At 47.8% G+C, this 8114-nt stretch overlaps 1 protein-coding gene across 2 annotated transcripts in view; it reads left to right on the top strand.

Moving 5' to 3' along the window:
- The first annotated feature begins 2812 nt into the window (after window positions 1-2812).
- Window positions 2813-8114, top strand: part of LYPD6 (LY6/PLAUR domain containing 6) — a 42897-nt gene continuing 37595 nt past the window's right edge. Inside the window, exon 1 of one of the 2 annotated variants that reach the window (XM_064718296.1) lies at window positions 2813-2915. The gene's annotated coding sequence lies outside the window, so the exon portion shown is untranslated. Of the gene's footprint in view, window positions 2916-7418; window positions 7573-8114 lie in introns of those variants that run through there. The other variant, XM_064718295.1, reaches the window with a different exon arrangement.

Below are 8114 nucleotides of genomic sequence, written 5' to 3'. Positions count from 1 at the left end.
GGTGCACTCTCAGTAATAACCAATCCAAAGGTGCCACCGTGGCCAAAGAAGATGGAGGAGAAGAAGAAGAAGGACAGGACACGCCCCAATTCCTCCATCTTACTTCTCTAAACCCCCCTGTACAGAAATCCTAAACCCTGTGTCTCACCCTCTAATTAACTAATCTTTCGCCATTCACCCCGGTGAAGTCCTCTTATCCTCATACAGGTGTCGTCTCCTGTGTGGGATCAAAGTCCAGCCACCAGACACTTCTGGAACATTCCAGGACTCCCGAGCCCCCCAAGGGTGGTCTCGGAGGCCCGGCATCCCAGGACTCAGATCCTGAGATCCCACAGGAATTCCCAGCTCTGCCCTCTCCATGCTCAGCGCTGAGCTCCGGCCCCCACGCCCAGCCCTGACTCACTCCTGACACCCAGATCTGCATTTAAATCTCCTGCCCCAGCAGTTCCTGCTCCAAACCAGCCCAGGGAGCCTTCCCTGCCCTCACAGAGATTTGTTCCTCACTCCCTTTTCCCAAACCTCTGGATTCATTGCCTCTTCTTCTAGGCCTCATTCCTCTAATTTTTTCTTTTGGGACATGGTGGTCTGAGAAGGGCTGTCCTTGACTCTGACTCAGTGCTCAATTCCACAGCAATTTTCATGCAAAAGCCTAAAAAAAGGAATTTTTAAAATTAATTTTATGCCTTATTAACCCAAAGAGGAAAACATGGCCATCTCCGAGATACCATGTAGGTAAATAATAAGTGATTCATTCATTAATTTTGTGATTAATTAAGTGATTAATATGCTTAATTAAGCGCTTAATTGTGATTAATTAATTAATTTTCCGGCTCACAGGTTTGAGTCAGACTTTGCAGCTTTTTCAGGGAGTGATCGATGTTTATGCCAACAGAGCAAATTTTAGGAAAAGGATTTTCCTCCAGAGGGTTTTGGGGCACTGGAACTGCTCCTCATGGAATGAGCAAAGCCTCAAGGCTGCCAGAAATCCAGGAGCAGTTTGGACAACATTTTTGGGGAATCCAGGGGCTGCACTGGATGATCCTTGTGGATCCCTGCCAGCTCAGGATATTTGGGGATTCTGGGACGATAAATGAAATTATGGAGGTGGGAGGAGAGAAGAGAACGTGTGGCAGCGCTCCCAACCCAGCGGTCAGAAACCTCTCAGAGCTGCGTGAGGGAGGTTCCCTGTTGGAGATGCTCTTCCCACAAACGCTGGAAGAGGAAGCAGGAGCAGGAAAGACCGGTGGTGCCCCCTGATTTGTGTGCTGGGAGTGAGAGACAGGAGCTGCAGCTTCTCCCAAGAGCGTTCCTGCTTTTCCGAGCAGCTCGGGGCTGATCTCATAGTAATGCCTTTTTTATGAATCGGTGCTTGGGCTGGTTTGAATATTTCCTTTCTGGTCTGAATACTTTCTGGTTTGAATACTCGGTGTTTTGAATACTCGGTGTTTTGAATACTCGGTGTTTTGAATACCCGGTGTTTTGAATACTCGGTGTTTTGAATACTTTCTGCATGACTAATTAATGCCCCGAAATGAGTTAAGCTGCGCTGCTAAACCTCACCCCGTGTGTGCAAACTGCCCTTCTTGGAGGTTTTTATCTCGGAATTCTCGGGGAGGGGGCATCGCCTGTTATCTGGAAGCCACTTAGCCGAGCTGGGATGTGATGTCACGCTCTGGAAAATACGGGTGGGGGTTTTTAGCTCAGCCTGCCGGGACACGGACGTGACTCGGCCGCGATAAACCTCATTAAAAACCTGCGAGCAGCAGCGATAGCGAGCCGGGCTGGCAGCAGATGAATCCCCGCGGGCTGGCGGCCGCGGTTTGGCTCGGCTGAGGCTTTGGGAGCGCTGGGCTGGATCGGCCGCTGGTTCAGCCCAAGGGAGGCGCTCCCGGCCGGAGCAGGAGCCGCAGCTCCCGGCACACTCGGCAGCAGCAAAGCAGAACCGGGAAAAAAATTTTAAAAAAATGGGAATAAGGTTTTTTTAACATTCCACAGGCTGGAATGCTGTTGCTTCGCTCCGGGATGGTGCTCGCTCCCGGCTCGCAGGATTCTCAGCTCCTAACTCCCCGTGCTTCTGAACTCATCCTCTGCCATCCATAGGGTTTTTTTCCTTCCCTCCTGGAGCAAAGCCGAGCAGGATAACCGGCTGATTGTTTGATCTGTCCACGCCAGCCCGGAATAAAATCTCGTTTTTAATGAAGCGCCAAGGAAAGCCGGAGCTCAGCACAATTCCCTGCCCGCCGGAGATCCCAATCTCGCCTTGCCGGCAGAGCGGAGCGGGCGCTGCCGCTCCATGAGCCGGCATTCCCGGCAGGGAGGCGAGCGCAGCCTGCTCCCGCATCCCTGGCTCCGGCATTCCGCTCCGCACCTGCTCGGCTTCGGCTCCACATTCCTGGATCAAGCATTCCCGGATCCTGCTTCCCTGGATCAAGCATTCCGATTGCTCCCGATCAAGTATTCCGCTCAGCATTCCTGGATCCCGCATCCTCGGCTCCAGCATTCCCGGCTCCAGCGTGTCTGGATCCCGCACCCCTGGATCCAGCACTCCCGGATCCGCATCCTGGTTCCAGCATTCCGGCTACAGCATTCCGGATCCTCATTCCCGGATCCCGCATTCCTGCTCCGCATCCGGATCCCTCATTCCCTGCTCCAGCATTCCCTGCTCCAGCATTCGATCCCGACCCGAATCCCGCACTCCGATCCTCATTCCCTGCTCCAGCATTCCGATCCCGCACTCCCGATCCGCACTCCCGGATCCCGCATTCCCAGCTCCAGCATTCCGGATCCTTCGTTCCCAGCTCAGCATTCCGATCTTCATTCCCTGCTCCAGCATTCCCGGCTCCCGGGCTGCCCCGGCCGCCGAGGGAGCGATGGAAAATCCCTGAGCCAGCGCCTGGAAAATCCGTGCGGCAAAGGTGCGTCCCCGTCTCTGTTTAACTCCCCCAAACCTCTTCTTTCTCCCCCCTTTCCCTATTATTTTCTCTCTTGTTTTCCCTATTCCTTTCTCTATTGTTTTCCCTATTGTTACAGCGGAAAAAGCGATTATTATTTTTTTTTTTTTTAGCCGGGAAGTCACTCGGGTTGACACGTGCTTAGCAAAACAAACCCGTGCCTGTGTGGGGTTCCAGGGAAAAAAATCCCATTTTCCCTTCGCTCAGCGCTGGCTCAGCGATTCCAGCGGGATTTGGGGACCCCCTCAGGAGCAGAACCGGCTCCCCATGGGATGAATCCCGGGATGAGCCTCGGGGGAGCCGGAGGGGTTTTCCATGAGTTTGGAACCCTCCTTTCCATTGCAAACCCCCCGTTGTCCCCCCAAATTCCCGGTTTTGGGGTCCCAGCCACAGGACGGGGTTCTGCTGGTGATGGAGGCGCTCCCGGGCTGGTCCTGCCCCGCCTGGGTTTGGCAGGAGGCTGCCGGTGCGGTTATCACTGTTTTTAATTTTTAATTTTAATTCTGAGAGCCTCTTTATGGAAATGGGGCTCTTGACAGGTTGTTTTCCGAAGGAAAGCAAAGGGAATAATTCTATTTGTTGGGAGTAAAAGAAAGTCACGGTGCTGCTGCTGCTGCTAAAGAGCTTCCTGCTCTTCTTGGCTGTTAATTAAAAATGCTGCTCTTGGAAAACCAATGGAATATTTTGGGTTGGAAAGGATCTTAAAGCTCATCCTATTCCAAACCCTGATGTGGGCAGGGACATGTTCCACTGGTTGCTCCAAGCCCCACCCAGCCTTGGTTTGGATTAAATTAAATTAAAAATTAAATGAATTTCATAGATAAATAATTGTGTTTCCAGTTGTAGGCAGTCTACGTGCTCTTTCCTGCTTCAGTGGAGGGAATATTACCAAAGTCCTAATAATTATTACAATCTATTCCTAAACATCACCTGCCAATACAATGGGCTGGATAATTCTTTTCTATATCCACATAATTTCTCCTGTATTTTGGGAATTTTTACTTGGCAATGCACAGGGGCAGGTATGAAAACCTGCCCAAATTGTGGGGGTCCCTGCAGGAATATCCATCATTTTGGTTGATTTTTCCAGTGACAGGAGCCCAGGCTGCGGTTCATTTTTTAAAATCACTTCAAGGTTCATTTTCAGGCCACACCAGCTGCTGGGCTGATGGATTGGGAACTTCCAGTGCACAGAATTGGCATAATAAATGTATTTTCTATATAAAAAATAATTATTCTGTTGCTTCAGAGAGCTCATTCAGTGGGAATTGTTGTAATCCACAGAGATCCCAGTGGGAAGTGGATGGAAATTCCCGGTGTGACTATTAGCACACCTTCAGAATAACCTGGGCTGGATTTTTCCCTGCTTTTATTGCTGTGGAAAAGCTGTTTACAGTGGGATGGGAGGACGTGGCTGGCTCAGAGCTGGCGCTGGTGGTGTCAGGAGGTCAGGCTGGCTCCGAGCTCCTGGAATCCCGCGGATCCCAGAGCTGTGCGTTATTAATAATAACGCATCCCAGATGCGTTATTTTCCTGCTGTGGAAACCCAGGGGTGCCATTCCAGGTCTGGAAGCAGCACAGGAAAATACAAATTTTGATATTTTTGCCTGGTTGTGGTCAGTGCTGAGCTTGCAGGGTCCAGCTCTGAGGGGGATCAGGGTTGGGGATGAGGTTTCTCCACCAGATCCGTGTTGTCTCGGCGGCGGAATGAGCTGAAAACAAATCCTGGGCGACAAAAATGATCCCAAAATGATTTAGCTCATTAGGACAGCTGGGATAAAACGATTCCCAACATCCTCTCATTAGTTATGCAAACACCAAGGACGGGGTTTAACCAGCCTTGCCCTCAGGTCTAACCCCACTGCCTCCCCATGGCCCCAGGAGGTGCCAGCAGGGAGGGAACCCAACCCTTCCCATTCCCACTGGATTTATTTTTTAGGCCAGTGCTGACATAAAAACATCTGAGGAGCCCTCCTGGCCACGTTACAGTGGGAGGCTTGTTCCCTGTAAATCTAAAACTTTATTTATGCGTCAGCGATCCGCCGGTTCCATTATTGGGCGCTCGCGTGTCTGATCTCCGGGCTGATTTCCTGCCACTCTCTGGTGTAAAACTGAAGGATAAGTTACAACAGAGCCTGGAAACTGAATAAATTATTTGCTTTCAGCTCTGCTCATCCAACAGGGCTGGAGTTTTCCGATGGAAACCCAAGTTGCATCCCGCGATTTGTCGATTAATCCAGTTTCTCACGGCCTGGATGAATAAAGGGGTTTAAGGGGCACTAAAAATAAATGCTGGATGTCCCTCAAGGTGATTTTTAGGAGCTGAGGGCAGGAAGTTCTGACCCCTCTCCTTTTCCTTCTCCTCGTGTCTGTCAGATTGATGGGATGGGATGGGCACAGCAGATCCTGGGGGTCAAGGGATCCAAGGGCCGAGCTGGGCCCTGGGGAGAGCTGGAAGTGTCTGCTGGAGCTGCTGATGCTCTGGCTCCACAAAACTCACCCAGGGAGACCCATTTAGTGGAGCTTACTATACATTTAATAGTAGATTTACTCAATATTCTACCAATAGACACTGAAAACTTCAGAAAAATAATGCAATTCATCCTGTTTCTACTGATGTTTCTTCTGTCACATGCCACAGAAATATTTTGACAAATACAAGAATATTTTATAAAGATGAATAAAAGCAATGAACTACAAAATGGTCTTGTTTATGAGAACATCAACATATTATCCTCATTCTTTTGAACGAGAAAAAGCCACAGATCTGTCAGGTTAAGAACATTATCTTCACATTGACAGGAAAATAGATGTAGATGATTGAAAATTTATTTCCCCTATATTAAGAAATAATATTTAGCTCGAAAACAAACTGTTATTTCAGCCCTGGGGCGGGCCCTGGGTGAGAGGTGCCGTGTCTGCCCTGCTAATTGGGATCTGCCTCTGGAAAAAGATCCCGGAGTTCTCTCTGGGAACTCTAAAGGCAGGTGGCAAGGTAGGATTTCTGGTGGCTCTCTAAAGGCAGGTGGCAAGGTTGGATTTCTGGTGGCTCTCTAAAGGCAGGTGGCAAGGTTGGATTTCTGGTGGCTCTATAAAAAGCAGGTGGCAAGGTAGGATTTCTGGTGGCTCTCTAAAGGCAGGTGGCAAGGTAGGATTTCTGGTGGCTCTCTAAAAGCAGGTGGCAAGGTTGGATTTCTGGTGGCTCTCTAAAGGCAGGTGGCAAGGTAGGATTTCTGGTGGCTCTCTAAAAAGATTTCTGGTGGCTCTCTAAAAAGATTTCTGGTGGCTCTCTAAAGGCAGGTGGCAAGGTAGGATTTCTGGTGGCTCTCTAAAAAGATTTCTGGTGGCTCTCTAAAAAGATTTCTGGTGGCTCTCTAAAGGCAGGTGGCAATGTTGGATTTCTGGTGGCTCTATAAAAAGCAGGTGGCAAGGTAGGATTTCTGGTGGCTCTCTAAAGGCAGGTGGCAAGGTTGGATTTCTGGTGGCTCTCTAAAAGGCAGGTGGCAAGGTAGGATTTCTGGTGGCTCTCTAAAGGCAGGTGGCAAGGTAGGATTTCTGGTGGCTCTCTAAAAGCAGGTGGCAAGGTTGGATTTCTGGTGGCTCTATAAAAAGCAGGTGGCAAGGTAGGATTTCTGGTGGCTCTCTAAAGGCAGGTGGCAAGGTAGGATTTCTGGTGGCTCTATAAAAGCAGGTGGCAAGGTAGGATCTCTGGTGGCTCTTTGCCACTCTGGGGAGATTTTCACCTCAGACAATCCCTCCTTGTGGTGTAATGGGAGAGCAAGAGCAAAAGCACAAATAAACCCCATGATTATACCACTATTTTTTTTAAAAACGATTTTTTGAGTTCCATGATTTTTTTTTTTTTTGTGGTAGTTTGGATTTCCAGCAAGTCCTGTCATTCATATTTTTTCCTACAAAGTGAAAGTTTGGATTTCCAGCAAGTCCTGTCATTCATATTTTTTCCTGCAAAGTGAATAATTCCTCATTATTTTTTTTTTCCATCCTAGACCCATTTTGCCCCTGGTGAGTTTTCTGTGTTTTTTGTGGCGTGGTGTGACCTACTCAGAGAGGAGCAGAGCCCTTATCCCTCCGTGGCCATATGTTCCCAGAAATAATCATCATTTTCCACCAGGGCTGCTATGTGGGCTCTTCCCTGTCCACTTTGTTGTCCCTGGCTGAGTTTTTATAAATTTGCTGTGGAAATCTGATGGGCTTCACAGGAGAAATGTGTGTGTCTGGAGGCAGGACTCCTTCCCCACCAACAATAAAGCATTGTCAACCCCATAAAAATCTATTTTGGACATCTGTACGCCCAATAAACCCGCGGTTTATCCCTCGGCACGTGTTAAAACGGGGACAAACCCAGCATAAATGGCTGTTTGTTCATTGCCCAGCGGTGCCTACGTGATCCCTGCTCCAGAGATTCCCTGTGAATCCACAATATTCCCATTTATGGGGTGCCAGGGCAGGGAGTTAAGAGCGGGGCTCTCTCCCAGGGGATGCTGCAGATGCTCTCTGCGCCTCCTCCCCGGCCTTGCCTTCGCTGCAAAACCCGGGAAAGCCTCAAAGCTGGGATGGATTTGGGATGATGGCATAAAATATCCCTCCTGCTGCTCCATCGGTGGGTATTCCTGAGGAATTCTTCCAGGGGCTTCCTAATTTTACATAAATTGCTAAATATTCTCTATGAGTTGCTAATTATTCTATATAATCTGCTAAATATGCTATAGAAATAGCTAAATATTCTATATAAATTGCTAAATATTCTATCTATATGATCTGCTAAGTATGCCATATAAATAGCCAAATACTCTTTATAAATTGCTAAATGTTCTATATAAATTGCTAAATATTCTATATAAAATGCTAAATATTCTGTATAAATTGCTAAATATTCTATCTATATGATCTGCTAAGTATGCCATATAAATAGCCAAATACTCTTTATAAATTGCTAAATGTTCTATATAAATTGCTAAATGTTCTATAGAAATAGCTAAATATTCTATATAAATTGCTAAATATTCTGTCTATATGATCTGTTAAGTATGCCATATAAATAGCCAAATACTCTTTATAAATTGCTAAATATTCTATATAAATTGCTAAATATTCTATATAATCTGCTAAATATTCTATCTATATGATCTGCCAAGTATGCCA

This window comes from Zonotrichia leucophrys, chromosome 7 (assembly GCF_028769735.1).
Source record: "Zonotrichia leucophrys gambelii isolate GWCS_2022_RI chromosome 7, RI_Zleu_2.0, whole genome shotgun sequence".
Classification (NCBI taxonomy): domain Eukaryota; kingdom Metazoa; phylum Chordata; class Aves; order Passeriformes; family Passerellidae; genus Zonotrichia; species Zonotrichia leucophrys.
This window is presented reverse-complemented; position numbering and strand designations above follow the sequence as displayed.